Below are 25,327 nucleotides of genomic sequence, written 5' to 3' on the forward strand. Positions count from 1 at the left end.
CTATTTTTGTCACTTGTTAGCTTTTTTGGCTTAAAGTCTATTTTGTCTTATATGTGTATGGCTAGACCCACTTTTTTTTTTTTTTTTTTGGCCTTATCTGTAGCATGCAGACTTTCCTGGGCCAGGGATTGAACCCACACCACAGCAGTGACCCAAGCCACAGCAGTAACAATACCAGATCCTTAACCTGCTGTGCCACCAGGGAACTCCAATATCCACTTTCTTTTGGCTGCCATTTGCTTGAAGTGTCCTCTGCCATTCCTTCATTTTTAGCTTATGTTTGTCCTTAGAGCTGAGGTATGTCTCCTAAAGTGGCATGTAGTTGGGTTTTGTTTTTAAATCCATCCAGGCATTCTGTGTCTTTTGATTTGTGAATTCAGTCTATTTACATTTAAGTATTAACAGATGAAAATTTAATACTGCCATTTTATCTTTTGTTTTCTGGTTGTTCTATATTTCCACTGTTTCTTTTTCCTTTTGTTTCTGTCTGGCATGTTAGTTTGGTGGTTTTCTATATTTTTCTCAGTTTCCTCTTTTTTTATGTTTCATGTCTCTGCTCTTTGTGGTCTCCATGAGGTTTGTATAAAATGTCTCATGGGTAAAATAATCCTTTTTCTGCTGATAGCATCTTTATATTCATTTACATATGCATATTTCATCCTTTTCCTCTTCCCCTTTCTTGTTTTTGTTATCTCACCTTGTTTCTTTATGTTGAACATGTTATAGAATTGAAGTAGTTGTGGTTATTTTTTCTGGCTCCTCCCTCCTTTAAACTTTATGCTATAATAAAGTATTTAAAACCTGTTCTGACTGAGAGTTGTTTTCTAGTTTTGTATATTTATCATCCTACTCAAAGTTTTATGTACTTTTGTCTTTTTGTTTCTGGTAGGAGAGCTCCTTTCCACATTTCTTGTGAGGCAGGTCTAGTAGAGATGATCTCCCTCAGCTTTTGTCTGATAAAATGTCTATTTCTCCTTTACATTGGAATGATAATTTTGTTACTGTGGTTCTTCATGGTGTTTGATGAATAGTTCCTCTGCCAGTGCATTTGAAGTAGTCAACACCTGCTTGATTCTAACAATTCAACAGGTTAAAAATTAGAGGCTTTTCTTTTGTTTTCCAGTAGGTGGCACTATAGCACAGGTGTTTTGTTTTGGTTTTTGATTTATCTTAACCTGTGCTGCCTCTGGTTATGACAATCAGTACTTTCCATCCTCTACCATCTGTCACAGGTGGGGCTTCATGCTCTCCTTATCACTTCTGTGTCTCTGGGGTCATCGGTGCCTTGCTTCTGCCAGTGTTGCTGCCTCACGCACAGAGATGGTGGGCGCTTCTGTTGTATCCAGGACCCTGTGAGTGGCAAGCTCTGTCACTGTTGGGGTAGGGGGGCTGGGGTCATGAGGGTGCCTCTGCTATGTCCAGGGCAGTCAGATTCAAAGGGTCCAGCACTTAAGATGGTAGAGCAGGGAATTGGAGTCAGAGGCACCTCAGCAGCTGGTTGGCTGATGTCCCAGGTCCCACCACTGCAGCGCAGTTACTTGTAGTTGCAGGCAACACTGTGGCCAGGAACCCTGAGTCCTACATATTGCCTCCTCTGCTACTACTGGGTTCTCTGGGACTACAGGCTCAGATGCCATGTCAGAAGGCCAGGATTACAGAGAACACCTCACTGTTCCTTCAGTTTTGACTTTTCGAGATGGTCCAGTCAGCTCACTTTTTTTTTTCCTTGCATACTTAAATGCTGGTACAAGAGAGGACACCAGAAATCATGCAGGATTTGGGACAGTTAATTGTTTATGGGAAAATCCACACAGCACTGGATGTTGCCATCTCTGACTCCCCCACTCCCCAATAGATTATGCACAAATCATTCTGACAAATAAAAGTGCCCCATATAGTTCTAAAATGTCCCACTCCACCTCCCAGTCCCACCCGCCCCATTCCAGTTAAGAAGCCCTGGTTTAAATGGGAAGGATGCAGGCAGAAAGAATCACAAGAGATGTGCTACTTGCTGGGTGGTTTGAGATTGGTGGGTGTGGACTCAGATTCAGAGTTAAGAAAGGTGTCCTGAGCAGAATCCACATGCTGGTGGCTTCTACCAGTATTCATCCTATTATCTCACTTAAAACCTCTTTTTATCCTTTGAAGAAGAGCTGGGACTGTAACATCAGACAGCCAGGAAGAGAGCTGACAGTTCAATCACTCACTCATGTAGTGATTCTTTAACCTGATGGATAATCTCTGGGTCCCCGCCTGCTATGCACCAAGCAAGCCCTGTGCCTCCTGCCTGATCATACACTGTTGAAAAACTCAGACTCAATTCCTAACTATGTGGGGCTTGCCAAGTAGTGAAAGTGCACTTGGGGAGATGGGAAAGTAGGAGATGAACCATTAAAGGGAGGGAAGAGGGAGTGATAGGAGGGGTAGGCACTAAGTGGAACAAACCCCAATTCACAAACATCCATAATGAGAGATGGGACTAAGATGGTGGAAGAGAAGGACTAGAGCTCAACTTCTCTCCTAAAAACAACAAAATTCACAACTAAAGACTGAACATTCTTCACCCAAATGGACCAGAAACCTTAAAAAAGATAAAAAAGATATCCTGCTCCAGAAGAAAAAGAGGAGGACACATCAAGAGCCTCCAGGAAAAAGACTTTAGACTGTTGATGCTGAAGATGATGCAAGACATTGGAAATAAACTGGAGGCAAAGATGGATAACTTACAGGAAACACTGACCAAAGAGATATAAAATATAAAACTTAAACAAGAAGAGATGCAAAATACAATAACTGAAATAAAAAACTCACTAGAAGCAGCTAATAGCAGAATACAGGAGGCAGAAGAATGAATAAGCAAGGTGGAGGACAGATTAGTGGAAATTATGGATGCAGAAAAGAAAAGAGAAAAAAGATTGAAAAGAAATGAAGAGAGTCTCAGAGAACTCTGGGACAAGGTGAAATGCACCAACATCCATATTACATGGGTGCCAGAAGGAGAAGAGAGAGAGAAGCAGACAGAAAAAATATTCCAAGAGATAATAGCTGAAAACTTCCCTAACATGGAGAAGGAACCACTCACTCAAATCCAGGAAGCACAACGAGTACCATATAAAATAAACCCAAGGAGGAATACACTGAGACACATATTAATCAAAGTGACCAAAATTAAAGACAAAGAGAAAATCTTGAAAGCAGCTAGGGAAAAGAAACAAATAACATACAAGGGAACCCCAATAAGGTTATTGGCAGATTTTTCAGCAGAAACTCTGCAGGCCAGAAGGGAGTGGCATGGTATATTTAATATGATGAAAAGAAAAAAACCTCCAACCAAGATTACTCTACCCAGCAAGGCTCTCCTTCAGATTTGGAGGAGAAAGCAAAACCTTCATAGATAAGCAAAAGCTGAGAGAATTCAGCAACACTAAACCAACCTTACAACAAATACTAAAGGAGCTTCTATAGGCAGAAAAGAACAAGAGAAGAAGGAAAGAAAAAAGAGCAACAAAAACAAATCCAAAGCAATTAATAAAATGGCAATAAGAACATACATATCAATAATTACCTTAAATGTTAATGGACTAAACACACCAACCAAAAGATATAGACTGGCTGCATTGATACAAAAACAAGACCCATATACATGCTGTCTTCAAGAGACCCACTTCACTTCTAGGGACACATACAAATTGAAAGTGAGAGGATGGAAGAAAATATTTCATGCACACGGGGATCAAAAGAAAGCTGGAGTAGCAATACTCATAGCAGACAAAATAGACTCTAAAATGAAGAATATTTTAAGGGACAAAGAAGGACATTACATAATGATCAAAGGATCAATTCAAGAAGAAGATATAACAATTTTAAATATCCACACACCCAACATAGGTTCACCACCATATATAAGGCAACTGCCAATGACATTAAAAGGACAAATCAACAATAACACAATCATAGTGGGGGACTTTAACACCCCACTTACAGCAATGGACAGATCAACCAGACAGAAAATCAATAAGGAAACACAGGCCCTTAATGATGCATTAGACCAGATGGACTTAATAGATATTTCCAGGACATTCCATCCAAAAGCAACAGAATACACATTCCTCTCAAGTGCACATGGAACATTCTCTAAGACTGATCACATCCTGGGCTACAAATTCAACCTCGATAAGTTTAAGAAAATTGAAATTGTATCAAGCATCTTTTCCAACCACAACACTATATGACTGGAAATCAACAACAAGAAACTGCAAAAAACACAAACATGTGGAGACTAAACAACATGCTACTAAACAACCAATGGATCACTGAAGAAATCAAAGAGGAAATTAAAAAATACCTAGCAGCAAATGACAATGAAGTTATGACACTCCAAAACCTATGGGATGCAGCAAAAGCTGTTCTAAGAGGAAAGTTTATAGCAATACAAGCTCACCTCAGGAAACTAGAAAAAGCTCAAATAAACAAGTTAACGTTACATCTAAAGCAGCTCGAGAGAGAACAGACGAGACCTAAAGATAGTAGAAGGAAAGAAATCATAAAGATCAGAACAGAAATCAATGAAATAGAAACAAAGAAAACCATAGAAAAGATCAATGAAACAAAAAGCTGGTTCTTTGGAAAGATCAACAAAATTGATAAACCCCGCCAGACTTATCAAGAAAAAAAGACAGAGGACTCAAATCAATAAAATTAGAAATAAAAAAGGAGAATTAACAACAGACATCACAGAAATACAAAGGATCAAAAGAGACTACTATATGAAACTATAGGCCAATAAAATGGAAAACCTAGAAGAAATGGACAAATTCTTAGAAAAGTACAATCTTCCAAGACTAAACCAAGATGAAATAGAAAAGATGAATGGACCAACCACAAGAACTGAAATTGAAACTGTGATTTAAAAATTTCCAACAAACAAAAGTCCAGGACCAGACAGCTTCACAGGAGAATTCTATCATCATTTAGAGAAGAGCTAACACCTCTCCTTCTGAAACTATTCCAAAAAATTGCAGAGGAAGGGATACTCCCAAACTCACTCTATGAGGCCACCATCTCCCTGATACCAAAACCAGACAAAGACTCCACAAAAAAAGAAAACTACAGGCCAATTTCACTGATGAACATCGGTGCAAAAATCCTCAACAAAATACTTGCAAACCACATCCAATAATACATTACAAGGATTGTACATCATGATCAAGTGGGATTTATCCCAGGATGCAAGTGTTCTTCAGTATCCACAAATCCATCAGTGTGATACACCACATTAACAAACCGAAGAATAAAAACCATATGATCCTCTCAATAGATGTGGAAAAAGCCTTTGACAAAATCCAACACCCATTTCTGATAAAAACCCTTCAGAAAGTGGGCATAGAGGGAACCTATCTCAACATAATAAAGGCCATATATGACAAACCCACAGCTAACATCATTCTCAGTTGTGAAAAGCTGAAAGAATTCCCGCTGAGATCAGGAACAAGACAAGGATGTCTGCTCTCGCCACTACTCTTCAACATAGTTTTGGAAGTTCTAGCCACAGCAATCAGAGAAGTAAAAGAAATAAAAGGAATCCAAATTGGAAAGGAAGTAAAACTATCACTATATGCAGATGACATGATACTATACCTAGAGAATCCCAAAGACTCTACCAGAAAACTGTTAGAGCTCATCCATGAATTTGGCAAAGTTGCAGGATGCAAAATTAATTCATAGAAATCGATGGCATTTCTATACACTAACAATGAAAGACAGAAAGAGAAATTAGGGAAGCAATCCCGTTTACCATCATATCCAAAAGAATAAAATACCTAGGAGTTAACCTACCTAAAGAGACAAAAGACCTGTACTCTGAAAACTATAAGACACTGATGAAAGAAATCAAATATGACACAAATAGATGGAAAGATATACCATGCTCTTGGGTTGGCAGAGTCAATATTATCAAAATGACTATACTACCTAAGGCAATCTACAGATTCAATGCAATCCCTATCAAATTACCAAGGACGATTTTCACAGAACTCAAACAAAATATTTCAAAGTTTGTTTGGAAGCATAAAAGACCCAGAATAGCCAAAGAATCCTGAAAAAGAAAAATGGAGCTGGAGGAATCAGGTTCCTGGACTTCAGACTATATTAAAAAGCAACAATCATCAAAACCATAAGGTACTGGCACAAAGACAGACATATAGATCAATGGAACAGGATAGAAAGCCCAGAATTAAACCCACGCATCTACAGCAAATTAATCTATGACAAAGGAGGCAAGAATATGCAATGGAGTAAGGACAGCTTGTTCAATAAGTGGTGCTGGGAAAACTGGACAGCCACATGGAAAAGAATGAAATGAGAACAGTCCCTAACACCATACACAAAAATAAACTCCAAATGGATGAAAGACCTAGATATAAGACCAGACACTATAAAACTCCTAGAGGAAAACATAGGCCAAACACTCTCTGACATAAACGACAGCAACATCTTCTCAGATCCACCTCTTAGAGTATTGACAATAAAAACAAAAATAAACAAATGGGAACTAATCAAACTTAAAAGTTTCTGCACAGCAAAGGAAACCCTAAACAGCACAAAAAGACAACCCACAGAATGGGAGAAAATCTTTGCAAGTGAATCAACTGACAAGGGATTGATCTCCAAAATTTATAAACACCGTCTGCAGCTCCATACCAAAAAAATAAACAACCCCATCCAAAAATGAGCAGAAGATCTAAACAGACAATTCTCCAAAGAAGACATACAGATGGCCAAAAAACACATGAAAAGATGTTCAACATCACTCATTATTAGAGAAATGCAAATCAAAACCACGATGAAGTACCACCTTACACCAGCCAGAATGGCCATCATCAAAAAGTCTACAAACAGTAAGTGCTGGAGAGGGTGTGGAGAAGAAGGAAACCTAGTACACTGTTGGTGGGATTGTAAATTGGTTCAACCACTGTGGAAATCAGTATGGAGATGCCTCAGAAAACTAAACATAGAACTACCATTTGATCCAGCAATCCCACTCCTGGGCATCTATCCAGAGAAAACCACAACTTGCAAAGACACATGTACTCCAATGTTCATTGCAGCACTATTTTCAATATCCAAGATATGGTAACAACCCAAATATCCACCAACAGAGGAGCAGATCAAGAAGATGTGGTACCTATACAAAATGGAATATTACTCAGCCATTAAAAGGAATGAAATACCGGCATTTTTAGCAACATGGATAGACCTAAAAATTATCATGCTAAGTGAAGTCAGCCATACAACGAGACACCAACATCAAATGCTTTCACTGACATGTGGAATCTTAAAAAAGGACAGACGGAACTTCTTTGCAGAACAAATGCTGACTCACAGACACTGAAAAACTTACAGTCTCCAGAGGAGACAGTTTGGGGGTGGGGGGGTGTACTTGGCTGTGGGATGGAAATCCTGTGAAATCAGGTTGTTATGATCATTATACAACTACAGATGTGATACATTCATTTGAGTAATTAAAAAAATGAAAAAAAATGTATATATATAGGATCTTTAACCATCATCCTGGGACTACAGGACTTGTGAAAGGCAAGCGGCCTCTTCCCTAGGCTTCTGTGCCTGGAGGTTTCCTGTGTGACTCCCACAGCTGACCTGCCTGACATCTTGTGTTTGCATCCAAGACATTACAAAGGTGGAAATTTCATTAAACGACGCTCACAATAAAAAATAAAAAAAAAAAAGAACATCCATGAGTGGTCAACTGACAGGGCTCTGGGAAGGCACGCATGCTCCTGAGCTGGAAGAACTGGCAGCAGGAATGGGCAGGACTGGGGAATGGAACAGAGAAATACACTCTCTGGAGAACAGGAAAGGGAAGGTGCAGGAGGAAGAGCACTGTAAAGAGACTGTTCCCGAACACATGCAGCTTTAAACAGGACTCTCAGCTTTGCCCATCAGCAAGCCCCACCCTCACCCCTTCCCACTAGCAAATTCTTCCCTGGTGAGTGGGTAGCTAGCGAAGTTGTCTCACCTCCTGGTTCCAGCAAACCCTATGTGGCTCCTCTGACTTCCACCAGGACTTTTATGATGAGCATTTCCCCCAAATAGGAAAGGGATTGAATACTGGCATCCAAAAGAAAAAAGAAAAGATGTCAGCTATAGGCTTTGCAAATATTACATCTTAACACAGACAGTTCTGCTAAATCTACACACATATATATTTTTACGGCCAGACCCAAGGCATATATAAGTTCCTAGGCCAGGGACTGAATCTGAGCCACAGCTGTGAACTACTCCAGAGTCGGAATTCTTAACCCACTGCACCATGGCAGGAACTCCTAAATCCATGTCTATGAGAGCACTGGAGAATGAAGGTGTGGCTCACACAGGCTCAGACTTTCCATCCAGAGGGGTCTCTGAGAACATAAGGAAAAAACTTAGATCTAGAATCCAGTCTTTCTCAGAAACTTAGCCTCAAACTCAGTTTGGGGAGATTCCTACTGCCTGAATGTCCTCATCTATATGATAAGAATGAATCTGCCCTCCTCCCTCAAGGATATGCTGCAGGAATATCACTATGTCTTTTGGCCGACGGATGGCTCAGAGGACGGGGGCCTCTGAAGACCGCAGGTTATCTTTGTATTTGTACACCACCACTCTCAGAGAGAATAAATTGATGTGCCTCAGTTAATAGCATTGGTAATGAGTATTTTTACGAGTACCTACCTCATGGGACCCTTATAAAAATTAAATGAGTTAATACATATAAAGTGATTGGTATCATACCTGGCATAGATTAAGCATTCAGTAAAATGCTAGTAACTATCTAGGTATTGTCGTTATCCAGTGTTCAGGCAGGCACATACTAAATGAAGCAGTATGGATACTGGGCCTAGCTAGTATATGAATATTACACCTCATTTCTCAAAGATGGGAATGATCGGGGAATAGAAAAGCTAACTATTTACTTTACAGGCTGATATACTGCACTGCAAAGTGCCTCTCAGACATGAAATCGAACCTGAGAGTGGGATTGATATTCCCAAAAGATGAAGCAAAAAGTGAGGAAGGTCTTGACCTACCCTCTGTCTTGGGAGTATTCCTTCTATCTCAAGAACAAGAGCTGGCGGGTAGCAGGGGCTCTTTTGTAGCTGGCAGTTGACACTTTGTCAGTGCTAGTTCCTTCAAAACACTTCTTACCAAACCTGCCTTTGTGCCAGCAGTGAGTCCCATCATTCCCATTGCTATTCCTTTGGTATTCTGTGCCATGGTGACTTATTACCCCCTTTACTAAAGTCATGCATAATGTGACAAACCATGTCTAAGAAAAACATGAACTCCTTGAGGGCAGGAACCGTCTCCTCCATCTTATCCCCCAGGGCTTAGCAATGTATTTTACCCAACGAAAGTGTATTGGGTCCCACGGAAGTGTTCCTAGGTAGGAGTGTTAGCGTCAAAACAGACTCCCTTAAAGGACTGCTAGACAACTGGTCAAGTTATAACCCACATTTGATAAGCACCTGGAGAAAAGTATTCAAGGAAAGACTCAGGAGTTGGGGAGGGGAGAATATGGGGGATTGAATGCCTTCCTGACCCCTGGAGCAGATGGCAATTCTACAAGTTCATCTATATCTTTTCCACATATGTTTGAACACCACAGGAAGAGCCCATCTAGGAGGGAGGGTAGGGAGGTTATGGAGGTGCATAGCTGAGGTCTGGGAGCAAGCACATACCTGGCGGGGCTGGGAGCCATGTCCTCCTTTCCACCACAGTCACCCCGGAGTCATGTAGAGCAACCGCTCCACACAGACAAGAAGCAACTCTTCATGACCTGTGCGCATTCCCTCCTGAAGGGCAACTCAGAAGAAGGAGTAATTGGATTAATAACAGTCCCCAGAGCAGATCCTAACTTGTACTCACCATCTCCCCTCTCCCCTCTGCACTGTATTTGTATTAATCAGTCCAAGTAGTTTTGGGGTTGAGTCCTTAGGGTTTTTTATGTATAATATCATATCGTCTGCATATAGTAACAGTTTTATCTCTTCTCTTCCTGTTTGGATGCCTTTTCTTTTGTCTAATTGCTGTGGCTAGGACTTTTAAAACTATGTTGAATAAAAGTGGTGAGAGTGGGCATCCTTGTCTTGTTCCAGATCTTAGCAGAAAGGCTTTCAGCTTTTCTCCATTGAGTATTATTGCTGTGGGTTTGTCATAAATGGCTTTGATTATGTTAAGGAATGTTCCCTCTATACCTGCTTTGGTGAGAGTTTTTATCATAAATGGATGTTGGACTTTGTCAAATGCTTTTTCAGCATCTATTGAGATGATCATATGGTTTTTTACTTTTCTTTTGTTAATGTGGTGTATGATGTTGATTGATTTGCGTATAATGAACCATCCTTGTGCACCCGAAATGAATCCCACCTGGTCGTGCTGTATGATCTTTTTGATATGTTGTTGGATTCGGTTGGCTTGAATTTTTTTGAGAATTTTTGAGTCTATATTCATCAAAGATATTGGCCAATAGTTTTCTTTTTCGGTAGTATCTTTGGTTTTGGAATTAGGGTGATGGTGGCATCATAGTTGTCTTTGGGAGTGTTCCTTCTTCTTCAACCTTTTGAAAAAGTTTAAGGAGGATGGGCGCCAGATCCTCTTTATATGTTTGGTAGAATTCGCCTGTGAAGCTATCTGATCCTAGGCTTTTATTTGTAGAGAGTGTTTTTATGACATATTCAATTTCATTTCTAGTGATTGGTCTGTTCAGTTGGTCTATTTCTTCTTGATTCAGTTTTGGCAGGCTGTAAGATTCTAGAAAGTTGTCCATTTCTTCCAGATTGTCAAATTTGTTGGCATATAATTGTTCAAAGTATTCTCTTATGGTTTTATGTATTTCTGCAGTATCCATTGTGATTTCTCCTTTTTCATTTCTTTTTTTTTTAATAATTTTTTTTATTTTCCCACTGTACAGCAAGGGGGTCAGGTTATCCTTACATGTATACATTACAATTACATTTTTCCCCCACCCTTTCTTCTGTTGTAACATGAGTATCTAGACAAAGTTCTCAATGCTATTCAGCAGGATCTCCTTGTAAATCTATTCTAAGTTGTGTCTGATAAGCCCAAGCTCCCGATCCCTCCCACTCCCTCCCCCTCCCATCAGGCAGCCACAAGTCTCTTCTCCAAGTCTTTTTTCATTTCTAATTTTATTTGGGTTCTTTCTCTCCTCTTCTTGGTGAGTCTAGCCAGAGGTTTGTCAATTTTGTTTACCTTTTCAAAGAACCAGCTCTTGGTTTTATTAATTTTCTCTATTTTTTTTTGAATCTATTTTATTGATTTCCTCTTTGATCTTTATGATTTCCTTCCTTCTGCTGACTTTAGGATTTTTTCATTCTTCTTTTTCTAATTCATTTAGGTGGTGGGTTAAGTTGTCAATTTGGGATCTTTCTTCTTTTTTGAGGAAAGCCTGTATTGCTATGAATTTCCCTCTGAGCACTGCTTTTTTGGCAACCCATAGATTTTGAGAGGTTGTACATTCATTATCATTTGTTTCAAGGTAGTTTTTAATTTCCTTCTTGATTTCCTCATTGACCCATTGGTTTTTTAGTAGCATGTTGTTTAGTCTCCATGTAGTCAGTTTTTTCTCATTTCTTTTCCTGTGGTTGATTTCTAGTTTCATGCCATTGTGGCCATAGAAGATACTTGAAATAATTTCTATGCTCCTAAATTTGGTGAGGTTAGCTTTGTGCCCCAGTATGTGATCAATTCTTGAGAATGTTCCATGCGCACTTGAGAACAATGTGTATTCTGATTTTTTTGGATGTAGTGTCCTGAAGATGTCAATTAAGTCTAACTTTTCTATTGTTTCCTTTAGGATCTCTGTTGCTTTATTGGTTTTCTGTCTAGAGGATCTGTCCACCGATGTGAGTGGGGTGATAAAGTCTCCTGCTGTGATTGTATTCCCATCAATTTCTCCCTTTATATTTGTTAATATTTGTTGTATATATCTGGGTCCTTCTATATTTAGGGCATATATGTTGACAATAGTAATATCCTCTTCTTGAATGGATCCTTTAACCATTAAATGGTGTCCCTCTTTGTCTTTCTTTATGGCCTTCATTTTAAAGTCTATTTCGTCTGATATGAGTATTGCAACTCCTGCTTTCCTGTCATGCCCATTGGCATGAAATATTTTTTCCCACCCCCTCACTTTCAATCTATGTGCCCTTTGTCCTAATGTGAGTTTCTTGTAGGCAGCAGATTGAAGGTTTTTGCTTTTTTATCCAATCAGCCACTGTGTCTTTTGATTGGAGCATTCGGTCCACTGACATTTAAGGTGATAATTGATAGATGATTATTTATTGCCATTTTAAACCTTGTTTTCCAATTGATTCTATGATTCTCCATTCTTCCTTTCTTTTTTGGTTGGATGGTCTCCAATTATTTTCTGCTTATTTTTCTTTTCATTGTTTGTGAATGTAATGTTTGGTTCTGATTTGTGCTTGCCCTGTTTTTTAAGTATGTTAACCCCTTCCTATAATTGTGTGTTTTAGCCTGATAGTCCTGTAGGTTCAAACACTTCATTACCATAATAAAATTTTAAAAAAGAATATATTTATTTCCTTACTTCCCTTGCCCATATTTTATGATTTTGATGTCTCTTTTTTTTCTTTTTATTTTATTTTGTTTTAAACATCTTCATGATTAAATCTGTATCCCGGCTTATTTGAGTGAGTGCTCTCTGACTGTGGTTTCCTCCATCCTAGTTTTTTTGTTTGTTTGTTTTTTGTTTTGCTTTTTGTTTTTATGGTTTTGTATTGCTGTATTCTTTCAGCTTTTGTTTGCTGGGGGAAAAAAAATTATTTCCCCTTCCATTTTAAATGATATTCTTGCTGGAGAGAGTATTCTAGGTTGCATATTTTTCCCTTTCAGTGCTTTAAATATCCCTTGCCATTCCCTCCTGGCCTGTAGAGTTTCTGTAGGGAAATCAGCTGATAGCCTTACGGGGGTTCCCTTATATTTGACACTTTCCTTTTCTCTTGCTGCCTTTAGGATGCTCTCTTTATCATTAACTTGTGCCGTTTTTATTGTAATGTGTCTTGGTGTGGGTCTATGTGGGTTCAACTTGTTTGGGGCCCTCTGTGCTTCCTGTATCTTGAAATCAGTATCCTTTAGATTTGGGAAGTTTCCAGCGATAATTCCTTCAAATATATTTTCAATCCCCTTATCTTCTTCTTCTCCTTCTGGAATTCCTATTATGCGTAGATTGGCCCACTTTATATTATCCCATAGGTCTCTTATATTGCTCTCACGTTTTTTCATTTGGTTTTCTGTCTGCTGTCCTGTTTGGGTGATTTCCATTATCCTGTCTTCCACATCACTAATTCCTTCTGCATTATTCATTCTGGTTTTTACTGCCCTTAGCACAGTTCATATCTCTGCAAATGAATTTTCTAGTTTTTCTTGGCTCCTCTTTATATTTTCTAGTTCCTTTCTGAGGGAGTCTGCATTACTGTTCATATCTTCTCTTAATTACTTCAGTATTTTCACTATCTCCCTCTTGAACTCCAAGTCTGTCAGAGTGCACAGCTGTTTCATTGTTGACTGCTTCAGCTGAGTTCTCCTGTTGGTTTAACTGGGAATGGTTTCTGAGCTTCTTCATCTTGCTTGTTATTTTCTTTTTCATGGTGGAGGTGCACTCACCGTGTCGGGACAGGGTTTGCCCTGGCACTGCTGTGGAGTGTTTCCTGAGGGCTGGCAGTATTGGCTGGCCTTCTTTGAGGCAGCAGGGTGTTTCCCGAGGGTGGGGGGGCTAATAGAGTCACTCTGAAGCAAAGGAGGACTTCCCAAGGGTGGGCAGGACTGGCAGGTCCGCACCATGATGGAGGCAGACTTCCCCTGGCTGGGCAGGGCTTGCCCCACGCTTCTGGGCCACAGAGCTCTTCCGGGGGCAGGTGGTGCTGGGCAGCTGCTCCGTGGGAGTGTAGCCCCTCCAGAGGGTGGACAGGCCAGGCTGGGGAAAGCCCCGGAGGTGGTTGGCTTCCCGCGAGTGGTGAGGCCAGCCCTCCAGGATGGCAGGCAACCTCAGGTCAGGCACACGTGTTGGGTAGGGGAGTGGGGATGCACTGAGAGGCACTGCTCTCTGCTAGCTGGCAAGCAAGCATGCTTGCTGGGGTGCAAGGAGTATTCTATAGCAGACAGGCCCTCCTCCTCTCGCCTCCCCAACACTGGCACCTTGTCTCTCCTGAGGGTCCAGATCTTCTCCCAGGTTCCCTCTGTTGTGACTTTCCACCCCCCAGCCCTTAGCATATTGCTCCCTCCACCCACAATGCACCACTTCCTAGTCCCTCAGGCTGTCTCCACACTGCCAACCCCAGCCTGCTCCTGGGGACTAACCTCTGGAGCCTAGGTCTCAGTGCCCAGCCCCTACCCGAGCGTCTCAGTTTTTGGTGACTGTGCCAATAGTTCAGATGATCTGTTCAGCTCTCACTCTGCTTTTCAGATCTCAGACCTACTGCTGCACTTTTCTCGGCATCTGGAGATCCCTCCAACTCTGTTGATCTTTCCATCGATTTCCAGGGTGTGGGTTCCCTTTCTCCTTTGGAGTTCCCTTTCGGGAGCACCAGTCCAGTCCTGATTCCCCTTCTCTCACTCTATTTTCTCTTGTTTTACCCAGTTATGTCATGAGATTCTTGCTGTTTTTGAAGGTTTAAGTTCTTCTGCCAGTATTTAGTTGCTGTTCTGTGCTAGTCGTTTAACATGTAGATGTGGTTTTTTTGTTGTGTTTGTGGGAGAGGGCGAGTGCGTCCCCCTACTCTTCTGCCATCTTGCTTCTCCTCCATCTGTTTTATTTTTTAATAAAGATCAGCAAACATGGAAGTTCCCTGGTGGTCTGGTGGTTAGAATTCCACGCTTTCACCACTGCAGCCCAGGTTCAGTCCCTAGTCTGAGAAATGAGATCCCACATCAAGCTGTTGCACACCAAGGCAAAAAAAAAAAAAAAAAAAAAAAAATTAGCAAACATGGCCCTATGGGCCAAATCCAGACAACTAGCTGTTCTTGTAAATAAATTTTATTGAAAGACAGCTACATTCATTTACATATTGCTTATGGCTGCTTTTATTCTACAACAACTCACTTAATTAAGCATCTGCAACAAAGAGCATGTCACCTGCAGAGCCTAAAATATTTACTGTCTAGCTCTTTTTTAAAAAAGCTTGCTGACCCCGTGATAGATGCAAAGCAGCACTCTTGTCAACTGTCTGCCTATTTTGCCACTACCTGTAAAACCAACACCATGCCCCATTAACCAGCTGCACAACCCCTGATGGCAGAGCCCACTGACGGCCCTCCCTCCAAACCTGCCTTTTGGTAAGTGAGATAATTATGGCCTCCTGGCTTCTGTGAGGTAAGTGCCACCTCTTGGCCTCTTTCATCCCTACAGATGCTAATAATCCCAGTTGTCACTGCTTCCCTTTCCTTCATTCCTGGCCTACAGAACTTAATAATGTTGGTGCCTTTCTCATCAGTGGGTTTTGATGGCTTGGTGACTGGAGTGTCCTCTCATGAGATACATCCTTGGGTGGGTCTTCTGTCTAACATAATAGAGCCCTTCCAGCATGTCCACTTCCCTTAACCTCTTTATTCTTTCCTGCACTGAATGCTGCAGTGAAGAAGAGAAGGAAAGGTTGGGGGAAGCAGCCTAAACTGCTGAGAAGAGTTTTATGGAAGCCAATGGGGAGTCCTTGAGCCAAAGCTGACATCAGAGAGGTCCTGTGTCTCCCAGGAGCGGACCACTGGCTAGAAGCAACCTGTAGGAAGTGTGCATCAGTGAAAACACAGGTAGGTCTCAGGGCACTGCAGCAGGGACCCTTGGTCAGCTACAGCCCCTCTAGTTAGAGGTGTGTGAGACAGCTCATAGCCATGATAGCAGCCCAAAACGATCAGGGTGGGTGTATCAAAGCCTGCTTTAAATGCCAGTCTGCATCAAGAGGTCTGACCTCTAAGAGGGCGCAAGCTTCTGCCCAGAATGACACCTCTCTTGGGAGAGGAGGGTGAGTCAATAGAATAAGAGGCTGCAGGCTGGACTGCAGAGGGCTAAGGTAGCCCCGGTGTGGCCTCTCCTCCTCTTTCCTCACTGTTATTCTTTCAATCCAGAGAAAAAAGAAACATCTGCCCTTATCCAGAAGTCATCTCTTCCCAGCTCCCCGACTGTGCGAGGGTCAATTCACAGACTAGGACTCTTCTGATGCCAGGCTGTGAGGGAGTTAAAGGCTAGAACATCTCACCTGAGATGAGTGCTTTTACCCGGAGGCCACCACTACACCAAGCAGATGGATTGGCGCTTTAGTAAGTGAAAACAGCCCTTTAGCCAACACTCCTTGGCCATGGATACAAGGTGTCTCATGATGTTAACACTCAGAGAATCTTAGGGATCATTTCCTGTCTGCGTGTTTACCCTGGAGGGAAACTGAACCATTCAAGGGCTGCCAGTGAGAACACCTGGCTGCTCATCCTAGCTGTGTTCTTCCCCCAAAGCTGTAAAGGTGCCAAAAGAGATGGAGACCCAGAAATGCAGACCAGCAAGGAGACATCCAGGACCACTTTCTCAAGGAGATGGTGGTGATGAAATGTCTCAAAACAGCCATAATGGGAATGTCTTAGCCCTTCCAGAGTCACTCACATCTCCCAGCAGCTCTGCCTTTCTTCTGTCTAGTCCAGCAGCAGCAGCAGCATCTGAGGGGAGGCTCCCAGGCCACATCTCACCCAGGTCTCATCTCAAGGTCACCAGTTTCTTTCACGGTCAGTCTAGAATTAAACCAGCCTTGGAGGAAAATCAAAGAAGAGTTCTGTGCATTCTTTCTGATAGGCTCTCTCCTAACATAGAAACCTATGTCTCCTCCACTTCTGTTCTTCCAATATTATCAGACTGGATTAAACATATTAGCAGACAAAATGGTGCATCCACCTAATTCCCTATTATTGGTATAGTTTTATCAAAATGTGTAAAGGGACTTCTCTTGTGGCACAGCAGGTTAAGGATCTGTCGTTGTCACTGCAGCAGCTTGGGTCACTGCTGTGGCACGGGTTCGATCCCTGGACTGGGAACTTCTGTATGCCATGGACTTCTGTATGCCTAAAAAACAAACAAATAAAAACAACACATTTTTTAAAAAAGATTTAAAGTAAAATTCCTAAGCCTATTTCTATCTCTGGATCTAGAGTCCCCAGCCTAAAAAAATTCCCAAGCAATGTGATAGCTTTGCATTTTTCCCAGAATCAAATCCAGCTCCACCACTTGGGAGCTAGGGATCTGGGCAATTACTCAGACTCAATGCATCTCAGCTATCCTCATCCATATAATGCCCTCATTTATAAAATGGTGATAAGGATATGGTGCTAGGGTGATAACTCCTAAGGCAGCTATTATGAGATGATGTGTATAAAGCACCTGGCAAAGAACAGATGCTCAACAGAGCTGGGGCTCTGAACTTCAGGATTGGGAATGAGCTAGAAGTAGATGTGGGATTCAACCAGAGAGTTCCTGTTGTGGCTCAGTGGGTTAAGGATTCAGCTTTGCCACAAGCTGCAGCATAGGTCACAGATGCAGCTCTGATCCCATGTTGCCGTGGCTGTGGTGCAGGCCAGCAAATGAAACTCCAATTCAACCCCTAGCCCAGGAACTTCCATACACCATGGGTGTGGCCCTAAAAAGAGAAGAAAGAAAGAAAGAAATCCAGCCAGAGATAAGAATACTCTAAGAAACTGGAGAAAACAAGGGGAAAACCCCAGGAAGCAATGAGAACAAGTGCATGGCTGGCAGCAGGACTGCACTTGGATGCGGGTTAGTATTATCTTCTTCCCTGAATTCCTAGATTAGCAGGCATAAAAACACAATCTCTTAAGTAGCATCCTTACTATTAAATTAGATAATGCACATTAAAACATTTGAGGAGCTCCCCTGAGGCACAGTGGGTTAAGGATCCAGCATTGTCCCTGCAGCAGATCAGGTCACTGCTGAGACAGGTTCAATCCCTGGCCCAGAAACTTCCACATGCCATAGGCACGGCCAAAAAAGAAAAGAAGAAGAAAAAAAAACAACACTTTGAAAAAGATAACATGCTAGAGCAACCTAAAAGATAATGACAACATTAGATGCTTAAAGTTGCAATAAACAGAAGTTTACCTTATAAATGGGTAGGGGACAGGAGAGTAGCACTGTAAAATATCTGTGGAAAACAGGAATCCTAGCCCAGGAATCAAATCTCAAAGGAACCTAGAAAGTCCAGTACCTGGGTCATAGAGAGACTTACACAGAACAACTGTTCAGGGTCCAAGACATTTTGAGGGGTCTATGACCCTGTCCCCCTCCAGAAGTAGAAGTTCATGGATCCCTACTCCTTCGCACTTAACACTCGGCTATTCTGTCTGCTTCTTGTCTCATTTCTTCTTCAACTACTAAAGTGCTGATTCTCTCTGAGTGAGTATTCTAATATATACTCCCAAGACAGTGACTAAACCAGTGAGATCCTCTATGTCCCCATCCTGGTAGAGTTTTTCTTGCCAGGCTAATTTTTCACCTCTTGGCCCACAGGCTGACCGCCCTTGGGTCAGGTTTCACTCCAGATCCTATCTGCAGAGACCCAATGGAGAAGGTCAGGTGAATAAAAAGCACACAACTCCTGGGGCCGTTGCCACAGCAAAATCTTAGGCCTGGAAAGTTCTTCTTAGAATTCTGAGCATGGTTAATGATGACAGATTATAGGATTAGAGAAGGGGGGGGAGCTTAAGCCCAACATCGTACTAAAATGCTCAAAAAGTTAGAAAAATGTAGTTTTAAACCTTATCAAATGTTTCACAGATCACTTTCAAACTTCTCATTGTTTAAACAAAAGTTCAGACCATGTGGTACTTCTGACTTACCAAAAGCACTATGGTTAAGAACACATAGGTCAAACTTCATCAAACTGATTGAGACAATACAGAATTTGTAGGCTAGGGAGCAGAGCACAAGATGACAGCATTGTCCCTTCTGTGCTTCCTCAAGTTTTAAATCTAAGATGTGCTCATCTGTTGAGCCTGCTCTACAACTGCCCACCTTTTCCTTGAAGCTCTCTTTAAGAAAACTGAACAGCCCCTAGCTGATAGAGAAGGTATAAAGCTAAACAAAAGATGTGGCACCTATTTTTCTACATGCATTACCTCTGAGCTCATTTTATGCCCAAGATCTTGGGACTGGCTACCATTACTTTTTTTTAGTCTAACTGAGTATGTAATCAGGGATGGAAGCAGTGGCTAAGGATTACAGGCTCTCAAGCCATGTCTGAATTTTAGAAATTTACTGCAATATTCCTTTTTTGGTGTATATACATATAATCCAGTTTTTTATCATAGCTATTTTTAATACCTATCTTTCCTACTAGATTCGATTCAGTCTCAGCCATGATGGCTAATTTTATCTGGCAACTTGGCTAGACCATTGTACCTAGGTATTTGGGCAAATACCAGTCTAATGTTGCTGTGAAGATATTTTTTAGGAGTTCCCGTCATGGCTCAGAGGGTTACAAACCCAACTAGTATCCATGAGGACACAGGTTTGATCCCTGGCCTCCCTCAGTGGGTTAAGGATCCCACATTGTCATGGGCTGTGGTGTAGGTCATAGCCGTGTTGCTGTGGCTGTGGCAGAGGCCAGCAGTTTCCAGTTTGACCCCTAGCCTGAGAACTTCCATATGCCACAGATTGGGCCCTAAAAAGCAAAAAAAAAAAAAGTTAATTTTTTTTAGATGAGAACATTTAAATCAGTAGACTTCAAGGAAAGATTACCCTCCATAACACAGGTAGACCTCAATCTACCAGTTGAAAGCCTTAAGAGAAAAAGACTGACAAAGTCCCCTGAGGAAGAAGGGATTCTGTCTCCAAAAGGCCTTTAAACTCAAGCTGCCAACATCAACCCTTCCCTCTGTCTCCAGCCTGCTGGTCTGCTCTGATTTTGGAATTGCCGGCTCCCACGATCACATAAGCTAATTTCTTAAAATAAATCTCTCTCTCACATAAACACACACACATACACACATAAATTGGTTAATTCGTTCTGTTTCTCTGGCAAAAACTGCTTAATATACAAACTAAAGGTCAGACACTAAAGCAACATGGAAGAAAAAGATGACTAGGAAATATCCTTCATCTTGAGAGACACGTTAACACACAACTAATACAGTAAATGCTAAGGCAGATGTATTAAGTACTAAGAGAACAAGAAAAAAGAAATTCTTTGAGAAGTAATAGCTGTCTAACAGGAAGACATCATAGAATGAAAGACCCTAGTGGAAACTCTGTGAGCAAAAACAGACATGCACAAAGGGGCAAAACAAGCACCACCCCCTTATGAGGATATTTGATTCAAGATACTGACAGAATACCCAACATTTCTTGAGCTCTTTCTATTCTCTTAAAGGGCTTTTATATGAATATCATAAAACCTCATAACCTTATGAAGCCAGAAACACTTACTTCTACTTTGCAGTTTAGGAACTGAGAGGTGCACAGGGTTTAAGCAAGTTCAAGCTCCTAAATTAAGCAGGAATATAAACCACAGCAACCTGACTTTAGAGTCCACAATCATAACCACTCTATTACTCAGGAGGTCCTAAATACTTTAAAATTTATGATCAAAGCAGAAGCCAGGAACCTTCAGTTCTACATACATGTTTTTGTTTCTTAGCATTATACTAAGTGTTCAATATACTTTCAGACTTTTCTCCAAAGTCCTAATGAAAGTCAAACCTGGAATAGGATAAGCAGCACCCATACATGCTCACCTGGATTTCAGTATCGCAGACATTCTGAAGCACTTGAGGAATGTATGTGATGGAAATTGGAATAAACAGTTAGCTACAACCTTTTTTCAGTTTCCAATGAAGTGACAGTAGGGGGCGACCTTACCCTAAAACAGGTGGACTTCATTAATTTATTATTCTTCATGCACCTGCAAGCCTCTCATTCAGGATACACAAAATATACATCACTTTTCCCTTCTACTTCAGTCTCTGCCTCTCCTTTTCTCTTTCTCAATTACCACCTCAAAATTTACACATAAACCCACCCCAAATTTTACCTAGCTTTTCTTTGACTGCGCTTCCTTCATATTGTGTTTCTTCAGAATTTTTGCTTTAAGTGCTTTTTAAACTAGTCATTAGAACCATCTCCTCTGACTACTCCTTTCACTATTTTTGGCTTTGTCTATGGCATGCAGAAGTTCCCAGGGCAGGGATCAAACCCGTGCCACAGCAGCGACCAAGCCAGACCTTTAATCCACTGAGCCATCAGGGAACTCCTTCTTCCACTATCTTAATGGTTTGAAAATAAACCTTGTTTCATCCAAATGTTAACCCAAAGACTGGATGGCATCTGACCTCATACATGCAAGGGGAGCTAAAACAATATGAATAGGCTATCAATAGAACAAACTTAATTAAATACCTGATTAATCTGTGCAAACATAGTATCTCAACAAATATGTAAAGTAGAAACTGTCTTGATCTAAAATGAAAGCTTAGAGGCTAAGTAACTTTTTAAAATATGTGCACAGTGAAGTTTGGGGTTTAATGATTAAGAATCGTAGTTGCTGGGAGTTCCTGTCGTGGCGCAGGGGAAATGAATCCAACTAGGAACTGTGAGGTCGCAGGTTCAATCCCTGGCCTCACTCAGAGGTTTAAGGACCCTGCGTTGCCATGAGCTGAGGTGTAGGTTGCAGACATGGCTCAGATCTGGCATTGCTGTGGCTGTAGTGTAGGCCAGCGGTTACAGCTCCAATTCAACACTTAGCCTGGGAACCTCCATATGCTGTGGGTGCAGTCCTAAAAGGACAAAAGACCAAAAAAAAAAAAAAAAAAAGAATCATGGTTGCCAAGGGGGAGGGAGTGGGATGGTCTGAGAGTCTGGGGTTAATAGATGCAGACTACTGTGTATGGAATGGATAGGCAATGAGATCGTGCTGTATAGCACTAGGAACTATGTCTAATCACTTGTGATGAATCTATACATGTATGTGTAACTGGGTCACCACGCTGTACAGTAGAAAATTGACAGAACACTGTAAACCAGCTATAATAGAAAAAATAAAAATCATTATTAAAAAAAAGAATCATTGCTTTTGAGGAAATTTCATATATATGTAAAACATATTTATTTAGAAAAGAATCTAATGAAATCTATAGACTCAATCCTGAGAAACATATACATAACAAATTTCTGTGAGAACTTTATAAAGAGCTCACATCTCCAAAGGCTACTATCTATAGAAGTCCTGCCCCCAGGGTCCCAAGTTAAAAAAAAATTAAAAATTTGACCTAAAATATTCTATTAGTTAGAAGTTTCCATAGGCTAGCATGGTCCTGGTGAAGCACTTTTTATCAAACCACTATAAGTAGTAGCTATACAGATGGCCAACAAGCACATGAAAAAATGCTCAACATCCCTGATTATTAGAGAAATGCAAACCCAAACTACCACGAGCTACCACCTCACACCAGTCAGAATGGCCATCATTAATAAGTCCACAAATAACAAATGCTGGAGGGGGTGTGGAGAAAAGGGAACCCTCCTGCACTGTTGGTGGGAATATAAGCTGGTACAACCACTATGGACAACAGTATGGAGACACCTTAGAAATCTATACATAGAACTTCCATATGACCCAGCACTTGGGTATATATCTGGACAAAACTTTCCTTAAAAAAGATGCATGCATCCGCATGTTCATTGCAGCACTGTTCACAATAGTCAAGACATGGAAACAACCCAAATGTCCATCGACAGATGACTGGATTAGGAAGATGTGGTAATATATACACAATGGAATACTACTCAACCATAAAAATGAACAAAATAATGCCATTTGCAGCAACATAGATGGAACTAGAGACGCTCATACTGAGTGAAGTTAAGTCAGAAAGAGAAAGACAAATACCATATGATACCACTTATATCTGGAATCTAATATAAGGCACAAATGAACCTTTCCACAGAAAAGAAAATCATGGACTTGGAGAATAGACTTGTGGTTGCCAGGGGGGAGGGGGAGGGAGTGGGGTGGATTGGGAGCTTGGGTTAATAGATACAAACTATTGCTTTTGGAATGGATTAGCAATGAGATCCTGCTGTGTAGCACTGGGAACTATGTCTAGTCACTTATGATGGAACATGATAATGTGAGAAAATAGAATGTGTAAATGTATGTGTAACTGGGTCACCATGCTGTACAGTAGAAAAAAATTGTATTGGGGAAACAACTATTAAAAAAAAGTAGTAGCTATTATTTTTACTTTCAAACAGTGGAGAACTTTACGAAATTGGGTTATTTCAGCTAGAATTTTTTCACAACACTTTCTATCACCTTTGTGATATATTCCCTATGAAAAGGAATTCATAAGTGTCATTCATTTTATGACACAATCTATGAAGAACATTAAGAGGAAGATGATAGGAAAGGAAAGCAAAGGAAGAGAATGTCAGAAATAAGGTACATAAAGAGAAATACACAGTGCTGTGAGCACACCCATGTTTGATAAATAAAATCGGATAATTCAGAACTTTTTTTCTTTATTAAATGTGTAAAAAGTAGTCATTTTACAGGCTCAAAATCAGACAAGTGCATGAGGGTATATAATTGGCATATTTATAAACTGCATCCACCCAAAACCTCACTGTGGACACAGTCCATACTACATTCAATGTCTGCATATTTACATGATACCGCCTCAAAGTAAATACAAAATTAACTCCCATCATTTTAGTTCAAGACATATGTGATATAGTTTCAAAATGCAATTTTTTTCAACCAAAATGCCAAAGGCAATTTTTTTAACTCAGTTATTAATTCGTTATTTTGTGCAAAATTACAGCAAGACTAATTATAAGGGTTCTGTTCAGCTTTGGTAAGATATGTTTGAACACTACTGAAATACAGCTAAAGTTTTAGATTTTAATTAACAAGATTACAGTACTTCTGATTTACAACTGACCTAAAAATAGTGAATGGTAATACATATTGTTAACATTTTTAAAAAACTTCAAAGTGTAAATAATACATCTCTAAAAGTACGTGTGCCTTGCCATTCGATCAATAAACATGATTTAATACAGATCACAAAATTTCAATTAACCCAGATTCTATACCTATCTCCTGCCTGCTATCTATTTCAGTCTTAAATCTAACTTTATATCAAAAAAAACAGTTTAAGAATTTATTTCATAGGATTAATCCCAACAATTACTGGGTAGCTTTCAAACTATTTCACTCCTTATAAATACGAATCACTAGAAAGTCTAGACCAGTGGTTCCTTGCATCAGACTTATCAGAGGGGCTCTGTAAAATGTGCATGGAGGAGTTCCCATCGTGGCACAGTGGAAACAAATCCAACTAGGAACCATGAGGTTGCAGGTTCGATTCCTGGCCTCACTCAGTGGGTTAAGGATCCAGCATTGCCGTGCACTGTGGTGTAGGTCGCAGATTAGGCTCGGATCTGGCGTTGCTGTGGCTGTGGCGTAGGCCGGCAGCAACAGCTCCAATTAGACCCCTAGGTCTGAGAACCTCCATATGCCATGGGTGCGGCCCTAAAAGGACAAAAGACAAAAAAATAAAATGTACATGCGCCCCGACGAAGAACTAATGAGTAAAAATCTCCGAGTTTTTTTGTTTGTTTGTTTGTTTTAAGTTTCCAAGTGATAATACGCAGCCTACTGTGGAAACCTCTAACTTAGACCACTAGATCAGTGGTTCTCAACTTTTAAGGTGCCTCACTTGAGGAAACTTTTTTAAAAAGAAAAACAAACATTTGTTTCAGTAGACTGAGAGTGGTGTCCAGGCTAGAGATCCAATTGCAGCTGAAGCTGCCAGCCTACACCACAGTTACATCAATGCCAGATCCAAGCTTCATCTGCGCCCTACACCACAGCTTGCAGCAAACTCTAGATTCTTAACCCACTGACTGAGACCAGGGATCAAACCCGCATCCTTATGGATACTAATGAGATTCTTAACCTGCTGAGCCGCAATGGGAACTCTGGAACCAGCATTTTAGATAATCGTTGCAGTTGGACCTCATACCACTCTGAGAAATAATGCACAGCCTTTGTCAGGTTATATATAAATGACTACATTCAGCAGTTTAGGTGACACTGTCCTGCCAGCACTAATGATCTGCCCTAGCAGTTTTAGCTAGAGTTTGGGGACAACACAAAGCCTTTAAAAATAAAATATATTTATATTCTTAAACATAAGATCAAAGTCAAGCAAATTGTGAGATCATAATTCATTCACTAAAGAA

The sequence above is a fragment of the Sus scrofa genome, chromosome 1 (genome assembly GCF_000003025.6).
Source record: "Sus scrofa isolate TJ Tabasco breed Duroc chromosome 1, Sscrofa11.1, whole genome shotgun sequence".
Taxonomy (NCBI): Eukaryota; Metazoa; Chordata; class Mammalia; order Artiodactyla; family Suidae; genus Sus; species Sus scrofa.